Raw genomic sequence first — 14,069 nt, 5'->3', positions numbered from 1 at the left:
TCCTGCAGCACATTGCGGCATAGTCACCTCCTGTAGACCAATACAGCAAAGTCACCTCCTGCAGCACACTACAGCATAGTCACCTCCTGCAGCACATTGCGGCATAGTGACCTCCTGCGGCACATTGCGGCATAGTGACCTCCTGCAGACCAGTGGCATAGTTACCTTTTTTCTGCACAGTCCCAGAAAGTTTTAGAAGGTTCTAGCCCATTCAGGACAGTTCCAGAAGCTTCCCGATAGGTCTTACAGATCCAAAAGCTTCCCAATGAGTCTCATACCTCCAGAAGCTTCCCGACTGGTCTCACACTTCCAGAAGCTTCCCGACTGGTCTCACACTTCTAGAAGCTTCCCGACTGGTCTCACACTTCTAGAAGCTTCCCGACTGGTCTCACACTTCTAGAAGCTTCCTGACTGGTCTCACACTTCTAGAAGCTTCCGAATGAGTCTCGAACTTCTAGAAGCTTCCCGAAAGGTCTCACACTTCTAGAAGCTTCCCGACTGGTCTCACACTTCTAGAAGCTTCCCGACAGGTCTCACACTTCTAGAAGCTTCCCGACAGGTCTCACACTTCTAGAAGCTTCCTGACTGGTCTCACACTTCTAGAAGCTTCCTGACTGGTCTCACACTTCTAGAAGCTTCCTGACTGGTCTCACACTTCTAGAAGCTTCCGAATGAGTCTCGAACTTCTAGAAGCTTCCCGAAAGGTCTCACACTTCTAGAAGCTTCCCGACTGGTCTCACACTTCCAGAAGCTTCCCGACTGGTCTCACACTTCTAGAAGCTTCCCGACAGGTCTCACACTTCTAGAAGCTTCCCGACAGGTCTCACACTTCTAGAAGCTTCCCGACAGGTCTCACACTTCTAGAAGCTTCCTGACTGGTCTCACACTTCTAGAAGCTTCCGAATGAGTCTCGAACTTCTAGAAGCTTCCTGAAAGGTCTCACACTTCTAGAAGCTTCCCGACAGGTCTCACACTTCTAGAAGCTTCCCAATGAGTCTCGAACTTCTAGAAGCTTTTCGATAGGTCTTACACTTCTAGAAGCTTCCCGACTGGTTTCACAAATCCAAAAGCTTCCAAATGAGTCTCGAACTTCTAGAAGCTTACCGATAGGTCTCACACTTCTAGAAGCTTACCGATAGGTCTCACACTTTTAGAAGCTTCTAGAAGTCTACTACTCAGATAAATTTCAAATCATCACTGTCCCAACCACAAAAGCAAAGTTTTTGGGAATATTAACTTTTTTCTATTTGTTTTGGCAGAAACAATCAGGAAAACCCACACAACCCCTGGGAATGAAATATTATTGTAATCTTGTTACCTAGTGTAATCAGTAGATGCGGTATAGTAATGTCACTAGTGGGCATAGTAGGCTGCGACAGGCGGGTTTATCAGAGTACAGCTGTGGAGCACCACATTCTGCTGCCATGGCCGCAGTAACGTCTATTACAGGAAGATGATGAAGAACAAGAGCAGAGATGGTTCCTGGTAATAAAGTCTGACCACAGCTTGTCGCTTCCTCCTCTGTGACCCCCATCCCAGACACGTGAGGCTCTACTCTCAGTACTGCAGGATGGAGTTCTCTCTCGTGCCGGTGTGGTCTCTTACTGTCACGCCACCATCCTTACAGTATAAACTCTCAAACCTCAGGGAGACCCCAGTGATAAGTCTAAATTTAGATGTTGACCTGACTCTATGGAGCCAGGTCCTCCCAGGATAAAGGATGGTTATCAATTGATATCTAGAGCTGTAACCTGCAGTATTACCAACTCGTCACTCGTCACCGTAAATCACGGACACAGATAAGACAATGTATCATGATGATAAGCCTGGATAAATGGCCCAAGTTTTATTATGGTAATCACATTTTATAGACAGAATATGGGGCGGTACTACTCATTCATATGAAATATGTAACATCCAATACAGGCGGGGTTCCAAGTCACAAGACACATACATGTCACACTCTGATAGGCCAGTCCATATATGGTCAGTAGCTTCCTGTACTGCGCAGTCAAGGTAACACAATGTTTTATTATTCATAAATTGTGTATATATTACTGGCTCTTTTCTCCTTGGGTATTGTGACTATAAATGATAACTTTCCAGGAGCTCTTCTCAGTGACGTGCGTCCAGCATTCCTCTTCTTCATCCAGAACATCTCTCTGTCACCCTCTGATCATCTTTCCGTCTCTTCAGAGGGCAGTATATATAGGTGTAGTCATATAGGTACGGTGCAAGTAGGTAAAATCCCATAATCTGGTCTTATCACCCAGGCACGGGTCACACCCATCCCACAGTGTCTACAACAGTCTGAGCTGAAGGGTTTAGAGCTGTACAGTGTCTGTGTTGGGACTGTGACCTTATGGGTCCTATTACACATAACGATTATTGACCATACTTGGCCGATTACCAGACATTCCAGACAATAATCTTTTTGTGCAATAGCTCATGTTGTAAAACAACGACTTTGACGATATCTGCTGATCGCTTGTTTACTACAGGAACCAAAATCCTGATGCCGATAGGACAGCATAAGGACAGACCACCGCTACCTCCTCTGTGTTATGGGATCTAGAGATCGTCCAGGTGTCCCCACACCCAGCTCCTCAATCACTGTTGGTAATAGTAATAGTTGTAATAGTTTGGCGCTCAAGGTGGGGGGGGGGGAGAAACGAAGGCGAGCGTGCCTGGGCCTCTTGGTCTGGGTTACTTTGGCGGTGTTGTGGCTGCTAGGTGGGTGTGAGTCACTTGGGCACTTGTAACGGTAGCCTGGAATGGCGTTGGTACCCACCCCCACGTCAGACAGACACATGACTGTATCCTGGTGTGAAGATGCAAAATGACTGACAGAGTCCAGGAGCTTAACTGAAAATAGAGTCCGTTTACTGAGATACTTTTCCAGTGCAAATACAGAATAAGGTTTTACATAACTGCAGGTGCAGGTGAGAGGTAGAAGCAGTAGAAGCAACAGCAGTGAGAGAAGAGGAGCGTCTTGAGGGCCCTGTCCAATTTAGCTTGGTACTCTGCTGGGATAGTGTAGTTGAGAGAAGAAGAAGAAGAAGAAAACTTGTACTCACATACTTGAATCCCCTACAGTGTTGGGATACCCATCCTAGAAGGGTAGGACGAGGCCCCAGGTATCTGCGCTGGGTAAAGCAGATTTCCTGAAACTAATCAGAAGAGCTGTGCATTAGGCAGTAGAATAAGAGGGCAAGTTGCAGTTGCACTGGGGTCAGTGCCTTACTGGATATGGGTCACTGCCATGCACTGTGTTAAGAGTATATATATATACCTGGTGCGGACAAGGTGATCCTCAGAGGATGTCCTTCCTCCTGAGGGGTCTGGCACTGCATGCTAGTGGTGAATACTTGCTTAAAAGAATAAAGTCTTTTGGTCCCTAACAAGGGTCATGGCTTAGGCCAGGCCCTGGCTTCACTGCAGCAGGAACTGTCCCTTTTTTGTTGCTCTCTCTAGTAAGCAGAACTAGAAGACCCTTCCACCAGGAACTAACCTCCTTTTATAGGGCAGCTAAGTCTCCCTGTGACTGTTGGGGCTGTATGTGTGCAGAAGAGAGGAGCGTGAGGATAGAAAAAGAGGGAACACATGCCTACACCTGTAATAGGAGGAAAGCAGACATAAACGGTTTAACCCAGTGTTTCCTTCAGCTGTGCGTAAAACAAAGCATACAAAAACCACATCAGTGACACCTAGTGGGGAAAGCACAGAACACCTCTGACCATATCCCAATGTGAGAACCTGAACCGAGTTACTTTACGCAGGTGCAACAGCAAATTAGTTCCACACCTGTACTAGGACACTACATACTCCCCCGCTCGAAATAAGCCATCCACATTGTAGCACCTAGGGGAAAGTCACGAGAGAGGGTGAACACAACATGGGTTCATTAATAGGCAGTTGACAATAATAAATACGCACCTAGAAATGATGAAAGTGTAAAACAATATAAAACTTTAAAAGTGCAAAAGGAAATAATTAAATTGTCCACAGTGTATAAGCTCTTTTGGTAAAACTGGAACACACGATGCATCAGTCCATATATACCCTTAATGGTGCCATGATGCATCAGTCCATATACATCACACAGTGCCACAGTGAGGTACAACAGGTGTCTTTTTTCCTCAAAAAAAAAGGGGGAATAAGGGATAGATGATGAGTTCACGGCAGAGCCTGTCACGGATTCTTGACTCTTGAACTTTGTTGTAGGGTGGAACTGGAGACACACACACAGCACACAATGAACTTTTGGCCAACAGGGCCTCAACTCGAGCTCAGCAGAGCGTCCATCCTGTTTTGGAGCAGCTTACTCCTTTTTGATGGGTGGCTTTGAAGGCGCAGACACTTTCTTTCTTGGTTGCGCAGGCAGCAATCTCCTTGGTCCACTTCTTTCGCAGGGGATGCATGTCTCCATCACGGTGGTGAAAGCAGTGGTAGTCACAGGTACAGGAGTATGAGTGGTAACAACAACGTTATAAGTCACCTGTGGTTGCACCTGAGAGATGGTGCTGGCATCTGCAGCAGTGACACTAGCGGATGATGGCCTGGTTTGAGTTTCACTAGCGGCAGGCGCCACTACAGTAAAAGTAGCAGTAGGGAGCTTAGCAGCAGCAAGAACCTGTTTTCCTCAGCAGCTTTCCTCCAGTGATATTGTTCCCATTATTCTTCTCAATCCATGGATGCTTTTGGCTGAAATGGCTCCTGTATGCAGTGTGGGGGCCTGGACACTGCAGCAGCCTACTTTTCTCTATTTCTGGTAAATGAGTGTACTCCACTATCTCTCGCTCCTTTAGGTTGTGCTTGATCGCAGGGAGGTAAGCTCTCTTTACAGCTCAGCGACTGACACGGACGTATTCGCCCAAATATAAGTCCTGCACCATTCCAAATCCTCTCTCCTTGTCAAAAGAAATGACTGTGGCTCTCCGCCTCTCAAGAGGGACCTCACCTGGATGTGGCCTCTCAAAGCGCCGGATTAATTCTTTCTCCATCTCAGCAGGGGTTACCCGCCGGGTAACCGGGTCAGCTGGTTGGAGCAGCGCTGGCACCGCCTGGCTGGGATTCGGCTTGGTCTCTTCCTTCTCCACCGCTGAATGATGTGGAGGTACTGGTACATCTGGGAAGAAATCTGAAGGCAGCTCCTGCAATACCCCTGGCTCGTGCCTGAAGAGCCACAGTGGCAGGGGAGGCGTGAGTGGGGGTCACCCATAAGGATACTTCCATCCATCTCAGCCTGGGGGCACCGCTGTAGGAGTAGAGTCATCAGCCTCCAGGTTGGGTTCTGCGGCATCCTCCGCCTCATCAGAAGATGGGAAATCTGAGACCCTGTCATCTTAATCTTCTGGGTTAAGGGACCCGAAATAGTTGGAATCATAACAGGCGTCCGACCGTAGAGGAGGCTGTGACGCAGGAGGACATTGCGGCTGTGCCAGACTAGCATCCGTAGATTCCAGAGTGGTGGCTGTGCTTGTGGAAGTCACCGCTGACCAGCAGGCCAGGACATTCACAATTTTGGTGAGGACTTTGGCAGTAGCCAACTACATGTGCTGCTCTTCCTCCATCATCTTGTTAGCATCTGCTGCGGAAACGTCCCTTCTGGTAGGCGGCCATGCTGAATAAAGTGAAAATCTATGGGAGCTGGCAGCTTCCAAGATGACTGCTTCAGCGACCTCAACGGAAGTTTAGGGATCCCCCCTGTAAACAAGTTGCAAGACTTTGTATCTGCCAGTGGGCAGCGCTGTTTGCGTGCTCTGGACTTGGCGTAAACGCTATAGTCTTCTCTTGCGCTTCTGCAGGCAGTTCGTTAACCCCTTGTTGGGCGAGTGGCAGTTCTGTGGCACAGCCGGACAGTAGAATTAGCTGCGCCGACATGATGAAACACACTGACAGTCTTTTCTTTGTAGGGCGCTTCCCTACACGTACTTATTTATAGACTGTATGCCGTGTGCAGTTACTCAAAACGAATATCTCCCGATACTCGAGTGCTCGTTTCGAGTAACAAACCCCATTGAAGTCAATGGGAGACTCGAGCATTTTTTGAGGGGACTCAGGTTCGGTAGAGGGAAGGTCGTGTTAAAAACCTGTCAACCTCAGAAATTGATGGAAACACAACGGAAATGGACAGGAAACAGCAGCGGCAGCATGTATGGATGCCTCTAAATGCTGCCTAATGGTACCATTATGCCTAATTCTGTGCAACAGCCTGCTTAAAACAGAGGTAGGCATATGGACCACCCAAAAACTCAAAAAATTCAGCCTGACACAGCATGGCGGTGAGAACAGAGTGAACAAGGTAGAAGCGGTAGCCAGTTAGCCTTCAAAAATTATACCAGACCTAGCATGGCATTGAGCACACAGAGAATCCTTAAAAGTGAGTGAGGAAGCACGTGAGCCTCCCCAAAATTAGGCCAGACACAGCATGGCATTGAGCACCCAGAGAACCATTACAAGTAAGTGAGGAAGCAAGTGAGCCTCCCAAAAATTAAGCCAGACACAGCACGGCATCGAGCACACAGAGAACCATTACAAGTCACTGAGGCAGCAAGTGAGCCTCCCAAAAATTAGGCCAGAAGCAGCATGGCATTGAGCCTCCAGAGAACCATTACAAGTAAGTGAGGCAGCAAGTGAGCCTCCCAAAAATTAGGCCAGACACAGCAGGGCCTTGAACACACAGAGAACCATTACAAGTCAGTGAGGAAGCAAGTGAGCCTCCCAAAAATTGGAGTGAGTCCAGGGGCAGGGATATGTAGTGGACATGAACCCGGGTGCTGACAGCTAACTGGCTAGGCCAGTTGTCAGTCAGCACTCACCATCAAGGGTACACTTGATGCCTCTCGACCGGGGGTGGTGAGGTCCCGGCCACGGCTACACAAAAACACAAAAAGAACAGCAGGCTGGTTGGCGGGGGCGCGATCGGCGGGCCCCCGGCAACCAGTCCTGCTCCTCCGCAGATGTAGTGTGACGTCAGAGCATGGCAGTGAGGACACAGAGAACCATTAGGAGTGAGGAAGTAATTGAGCCTCCCAATAATTAGGCCAGACCCTGCATGGCGTAAGAAGACTTGGCAGCTGGTTGACAATTGTAGGAAGAGGAGGAGGAGAAGAGATACCAAGAATCTTCATGTTCAGCTGCTTTCCCCGGGTGGACAGTTGAATTCAGGTGAAATCCAGGCTTTGTCCATTTTTATAAACGTCAGCGCTGTCAGTGGACAGGTGGGTGCGCTTATCAGTGATGATTGCACCAGCTGCACTGAAGACCCGCTCTGACAACACGCTAGCAGCAGGGCAGGCCAGCACCTCCAAGGCGTAAACCGCGAGTTGGGGCCACGTATCCAGCTTTGAAACTCAGTAGTTGTAGGTAGCAGAGTGATCGGAAAGGACGTTGGTATGGTCAGCAAGGTACTCCCTCACCATCTTCCTTAAGGCTTCCCCCCTACTCTGTCTAGACCGGGGACGGTTGACATAGTCTTGCTGGGGTGCCATGAAACTGTCAAAGGCCTTGGAGAGTGTTCCCCTCCCCCTTGACAAGCTGCCTGCTCCACCGCTCCTCTCCCCCGCTCTTTGGCCCACAGAACTACGTCCTCTGGCGCTAGTGGTGTCAGATGGGAAGTACATTTTCAGCTTCTGCACCAGGGCCTGTTGATATTGATTCACTCTCATACTGCGTTCCTCGGCAGGAATGAGAGTGGGAAAGTTTTGTTTGTACCGAGGGTCCAGGAGGGTGAACACCCAGCAATCTGTGTTGTCAAAAATTTTTTTAACCCGAGGGTCACGGGAAAGACAGCCTAACATAAAGTCAGCCATGTGCGCCAGGGTCCCAACACGTAAGAACTCCCTCTCCTGACTAGCCTCAATTTCCTCCTCCTCCTCCACCAATTCCTCCTCTTCAGGGGCGTAACTAGAAATGGCTGGGCCCCATAGCAAACTTTTGATTGGTGCCCCCTGTATTATCCCCTATAGATGCCCCCTGTATTATCCCCCTTTGCAAAGCAGATAAAAAAACAAAAAAACAAACAAACACAACTCACCTAACTCCCCCGTCGGCTGTCTTCTCCTCTTCTCCCGGGGGTTGTCCTGCGGATTCCGGGCAGCACAGGTGACGGACTCAGCGTCTGCTGGGGAAAGTACTTACGGCGCAAGGAGCGCGCCCGCATCAGTCTAGCAAGCGCTCCGTGCCGGAAGTACAGGCCGGGGGCGGACGCTGAGCTCACTAGTACCTGTGCTGCCGGGACGGCAATACGGTGGTGGCAAGGGGGGTAGCACAGGTACCAGGGAGCTCAGCGTCCGCCCCTGGCCTGTACTTCCGGCACAGGAGCGCTTGTTAGACTGATGCGGGCGCGCTCCGTGCGCCGGAAGTACTTTCCCTGGGACACCCCCGGACCACAAACAGCTGCAGCACCCGGGAGGCCTGCTCAGCCGCCGGGTGCTACAGGCTATGTAAGCTCCGGGGGCCCGCGTCACGGGCCCCCTGATGCGGCAGGGCCCCGTAGCAGCCGTTACGGCTGCTACGGCGGTAGTTCCGCCAGTGCTCCTCTTCAGGCCATACACGCTCAACAAGTAAGGATTGAGCATGGGTACCCTCTTCAGTGGCGGCCGCAGTCTGCTCCTCTTCCTCCTCTTCTTCATCCTCCTCATCCTCTACTCGGTGTTGAGAAACTGACGACAGGATGGTCTAGCTATCTAGTGGCGGATGTTCTTCACCCATCTCCTGAGATGAAGGCAAAGTGTCAGACTTCAGGCTGAGCAGGGAGGATTTAAGCAGACACAGCAGCGGGATGGTGAGGCTCATGATGGCGGCATCTCCGCTGACCATCTGTGTTGACTCCTCAAAGGGGCCCAGTACCTGACAGATAGCAGACATCCACGTCCACTCCTCATTGTAGATTTGAGGTAGCTGACCGACCTGACTACCGCTTTGCACCAAAGTTGACATCTGGAATTCCACAATGGCTCTGCGTTGCTGGTAAACCCTGGCTACCATCTGGAAGGTGGAATTCCACCTTGTGGGCACGTTACACAGCAGTCTGTGAGCCGGCAGTTGCAAGCGCCTTTGCACTGCCCTAAGGGTGGCAGCATCCGTGGTTGACTTGCGGAAATGCGCACAGATGCGCTGCACTTTGGTTAGAAAAACAGCCAAATTGGGGTAGGTCTTAAGAAACCGCTGCACCACTAGGTTGAACACGTGGGCCAGGCATGGTACATGTGTGAGGCTGCCGAGTTGCAGAGCCGTCACCAGGTTTCGGCCATTGTCACACACAACCATGCCTGGTTTAAGTTTCCGTGGCGAGAGCCAAAAATCTGACTGCGCCGTGATGCCCTGCAACAGCTCCTGGGCGGTGTGCCTTTTGTCGCCTAAGCTCAGCACTGCCGATGCTACGAGATGGAGGCGACGTGCTCGTGGAGGGTAATAGAGAGGAGGAGGAAGAAGAGGAGGAGAAAAAGGTGTACAACGCGTGAGAGACCACAACCGAGGTAGGCCCCACAATCCTCGGGGTGGGCAGCACATGAGCGGAACCAGGGTCAGATGCTGTCCCAGCCTCCACCAAGTTGACCCAATGTGCTGTCAGGGAGATATAGTGTTCCTGCCTGCCAGCACTTGTCCATGTGTCCGTGGTTAGGTGGACCTTGTCGCTGACCACGTTGGTCTGGTCATGGATGATGTTAACCAACACGTGCTGGTGTAGGGCTTGGACAGCACACCGTGAAAAGTAGTGGCGGCTGGGGACAGAGTACCGAGGGACAGCCACCGCCATGAGGTTCCTAAAAGCCTCTGTCTCTACCAGCCGATAGGCAAACTGCTGAGCTTGGAGATGCTGCCCTATGTGCACATTTAGGGCTTGTGCATGCGGGTGAGTGGCAGTGGAGTGCACTTGGACACCTTGCTGGAGGGTGTGGAGCATAGTGGTGAAGGGGTGCGTGTAGGGCGGGAGGCGCTCGTGCCTGGGGCCTGGGCGGGGGGGGGGGACTGACAGAGCCAGCACCTGACACAGGGGAAGGAGCAGGGGTGCGACTTGCAGTCACTGAACGGCCTTGGTTCCACTGAGTGGGGTGTTTAGCACTCATATGCCTGTGCATGCAGGTAGTGGTTAGGCTGGTAGTGGTGGCTCCCCTGCTGATCCTGGCGTGGCACACGTTACACACGTTACAGTCCGTCGGTGATCCGCAGTTTCTTTAAAAAACCTACAGACTTGGGAACATCTAGGCCTGGCCACGGGAGTTTGACTGCGTGAAACAGTTGCTGATCTACTCGCTCTGCCCCTGCTTCTCCCTCTGCCCACCCCTCTTCCTCTTCCAACCGGTCCTGCGGGTGAACTTGCCTCCCCCTCAGAAGCACGGTCTTTACTAGGCTTATCCACCCAGCTCAGGTCAGTCACCTCGTCCTCATCCACCAGCTCTTCCTCCATTTCCTCACTCTCCTCCCCACTTTGAGTTACATCCATGACAACAACCTCACTGTCTGACAACCGGGTCTCATCGTCATCATCAGACACCTCTTCCAGCCCAGCTTGCAAGTCCCGACTCTCATCACCCACTGACTGCATGAGCTGCATAGTTTGGGCATCGGGACAGATCGACTGCTCCGGTTGCTCAGAAGGGTCCAGAAAAGAGTTCCTGGGAGCATGGTGGTGGTGGTGGTGGATGGAGGGGCCAGGCTGTGGGGAAGGAGGCTGAGCTAATGGAGCAAGGGTTCCACTCCCTTGGGTAGCGTGGGTGGACTGTGTTGAAGACTGGGTGGTGGATAAGTTACTGGACACATTATCCGCTATCCACGTGATCACCTGTTCACACTGCTGCGGTTTCAATAACGGTCTACCTTGAGACCCCGTAAGTTGGTCAAAGAAGCTAGGGAGTGGACGTCTGCGGTGTGCCACTGCTACCTCCTCAACGGGTGCTGCTGTGTCACCCTGCCCTGAACCACGGCCTCCGGCAATGGCATCACTTGGAACCCCACGTCCTCGACCCTTACCCCTGGGGTTCACCATTTTATGGACACTGCACGGTATGGAACTGCTATAGGCCTTGTGTATGAAATACATATATTTGGAAAATAGTTGTAGTAACCAATGGTTTGGTCGGGCTGTACGGTGCTATCTGGTATGGGCACCAACTGTACACACTTTGTCACCCCAATACAATGAGCAGTGAAGTAAGTTCTATGCAGGATGCACTACAAATCCCAGCTATACAGTGCTGTACACACTAGTTTAGGGGCGGGCTATCTGGTATGGGCACCAACTGTACACATGCTTTGTCACCCCAATACAATGAGCAGTGAAGTTCTATGCAAGATGCACTACAAATCCCAGCAATACAATGTAGTACAGCAGCACCACCAGCCCCAAAATCGAAGGAGTACACTGAGCACTTCTTAGGGGTGTGTATACAACACCTAATGCCCCCTTTCTGCCAGCAGCCGGTCACCACAGTGTGCTGGGGAAATCGGGGTAGCTGCACTGCAACTCCCAGCCAGCAGTCTGTAGTAATAGTATTAATAAAAGCTTTTAAGCCCTGAGAAGGTCTGTGTGTTTGTATTGCTAGTATATACCCTGCCTACTGATACACTATATCCTACACTGACACTCTCCCTGATCTCCCCTGCGTCTGAAGCCAGCACTGGCGGTGCTGAGTTTTATATGGCAGGGTCATCTGATCTGGCCAACCAATCGCTGCTATCGACATGTATGGGTCCCACGTCATCGCAGGATGTACCAAAGAGTCTCCGGCATGTTTATTGGCTGCGAAGTAGTGCCCAAACTTATAGGAAACGGGTGATGAGATTTCCTCGAGTATCGCGAGATGCTCGTCCGAGTAACGAGTACCATCGAGTACCCTAATACTCGATCAAGTACCAAGCTCGGACCAGCATGCTCGCTCATCACTATGCAGGACCTTTAGGATGAGCCATCCAAAAACCCAGGTAATGGTTCTCCTTAGAGGGTGCCACAACCCTCCTCACCACTAACCTCTGCCAAATTAATCCCCAGGGTGCCACACAATGAGCCCGCCAGGATACATCTGCTACAAGGTCCCCCCAAAGACAAAACCTCCTCCTGGACTGAACCCCCAGCACTGAACCCTAGGTTATGCTCCCTAGATAGAGGGGTGTTGAGAGGACCCTGAGAACTTCAAGACCTCCTAAAAGGGAACTAGCATGGACACTTGGACATAATACAGGAGGAATAGTGATGGCTGGACTGTATAGAAGGAGAGAGACTCCATAGTGACCACCTCAGCACCTTGAGACCCCAAAAGATGCAGATACTGCATAAAGTGACCCCTCTATGAAGGCTGTGTGTCGGGAGGGGGGGGGGCTGAGTGTGTGTTGGGAGGGGGGGGGCTGAGTGTGTGTCGGGGTGGGGCTGTGTGTGTTGGGGGGCTGAGTGTGTGTCAGGGTGGGGCTGTGTGTGTCGGGGTGGGGCTGTGTGTGTCAGGGGTGGAGTTGTGTGTTGGGGGGCTGAGTGTGTGTCGGGGTGGGGCTGTGTATGTTGGGGATGGGGCTGTGTGTGTCAGGGGTGGAGTTGTGTGTTGGGGGCTGTGTGTGTTGTGGTGGAGTTGTGTGTTGGGGGGCTGAGTGTGTGTCGGGGTGGGGCTGTGTATGTTGGGGATGGGGCTGTGTGTGTCAGGGGTGGAGTTGTGTGTTGGGGGCTGTGTGTGTTGTGGTGGAGTTGTGTGTTGGGGGGCTGAGTGTGTGTCGGGGTGGGGCTGTGTGTGTTGGGGATGGGGCTGTGTGTGTCAGGGGTGGAGTTGTGTGTTGGGGGGCTGAATGTGTGTCAGGGGTGGGGCTGTGTGTGTTGGGGGATGGGGCTGTGTGTGTCAGGGGTGGAGTTGTGTGTTGGGGTGGGTGTGTGTGTGTCAAGGGGGAGCTGTGTGTGTTTCAGTTGGCTGTGTATGTGTCGGGGAGGGGTTATGTTTTGGGGGCTGTGTGTGTTGGGGGGTGTTTGTGTGTGTGGGGGGTGTTTGTGTGTGTGGGGGGGCTGTGTGTCTGTGTTTCGTGGGGGGGTTTGCGTGTCGGGGGGTAAGGGTGGTGGAGCCGGTCACTGTCAGGTCTGCGCAGGTACAGCTCATGAATGGTTTACCTGTATTCGTGTGTGTACTTACTCATAGTGCTGCACCTTATAGAATGTGAGTGGGGGTCTCCAGCCCCCCTGATCTGTTGTGTGTCAGCAGTCGCCAACCATATGTTCTCATAGGGGGACATGTATCATCGTGCGGTCCGGGGGTTTTGGCGGAAATGGCCGATTTGTGAATAAAATATTTGCAAATAAGCACTTTCCGCCGCGTATGCCTGGGAGCGGGGTGAAGGGGGCGGAATGGAGGGCACAGACTCAGAGTCCGCGCGATTCACCATCCGTTCCGCAAAAAGATACGCCGAAAACCTACTCCAGTCCTCAGCTGGCGTAGGTTTTCGGCGGTGCGCACCAGAGCGCAGGGGATTTATGTAGAGGCCGTCCGCCTACAGTCCGCCTACAGTCCGCCTCTTCATAAATCCCCGTAGCGCCGGAGATGCGGGGATATTTATAAGTCCGGCGTAAAAAACGTTGTACTTAATAAATGTCCCCCATAGTGTTTTTATCTATAAAATGATTTCCATTTGTCTGTATACATGAACGGTTCAGCTCTCTGTCTGTGTTAGTGATGGGAGGAACAAGGCACATGAAGGGTTAAACCTGATCATTCCCTGAATCCAGCGTGACTGTCCCATGATCTCTGTTTACTGGGAATCTGGATCTCTCCCCCCTCCATCTATCTCCTCCTCTCTCTCCACCCCCTGCAGACTCACCCCACACAGTCCTCCAGTCCCTGCGCTCTCTCCTCCTCTCTATCCTCCCCCTGTCCTCTCCCTCCACCTCTCTATCCTCCCCCTGTCCTCTTCCTCCACCTCTCTATCCTCCCCCTGTCCTCTCCCTTCTCCTCTCTATCCTCCCCCTGTCCTCTCCCTCCACCTCTCTATCCTCCCCCTGTCCTCTCCCTCCACCTCTCTATCCTCCCCCTGTCCTCTCCCTCCACCTCTCTATCCTCCCCCTGTCCTCTCCCTCCACCTCTCTATCCTCCCCCTGT

This window comes from Dendropsophus ebraccatus, chromosome 5 (assembly GCF_027789765.1).
Source record: "Dendropsophus ebraccatus isolate aDenEbr1 chromosome 5, aDenEbr1.pat, whole genome shotgun sequence".
NCBI lineage: Eukaryota > Metazoa > Chordata > Amphibia > Anura > Hylidae > Dendropsophus > Dendropsophus ebraccatus.
This window is presented reverse-complemented; position numbering follows the sequence as displayed.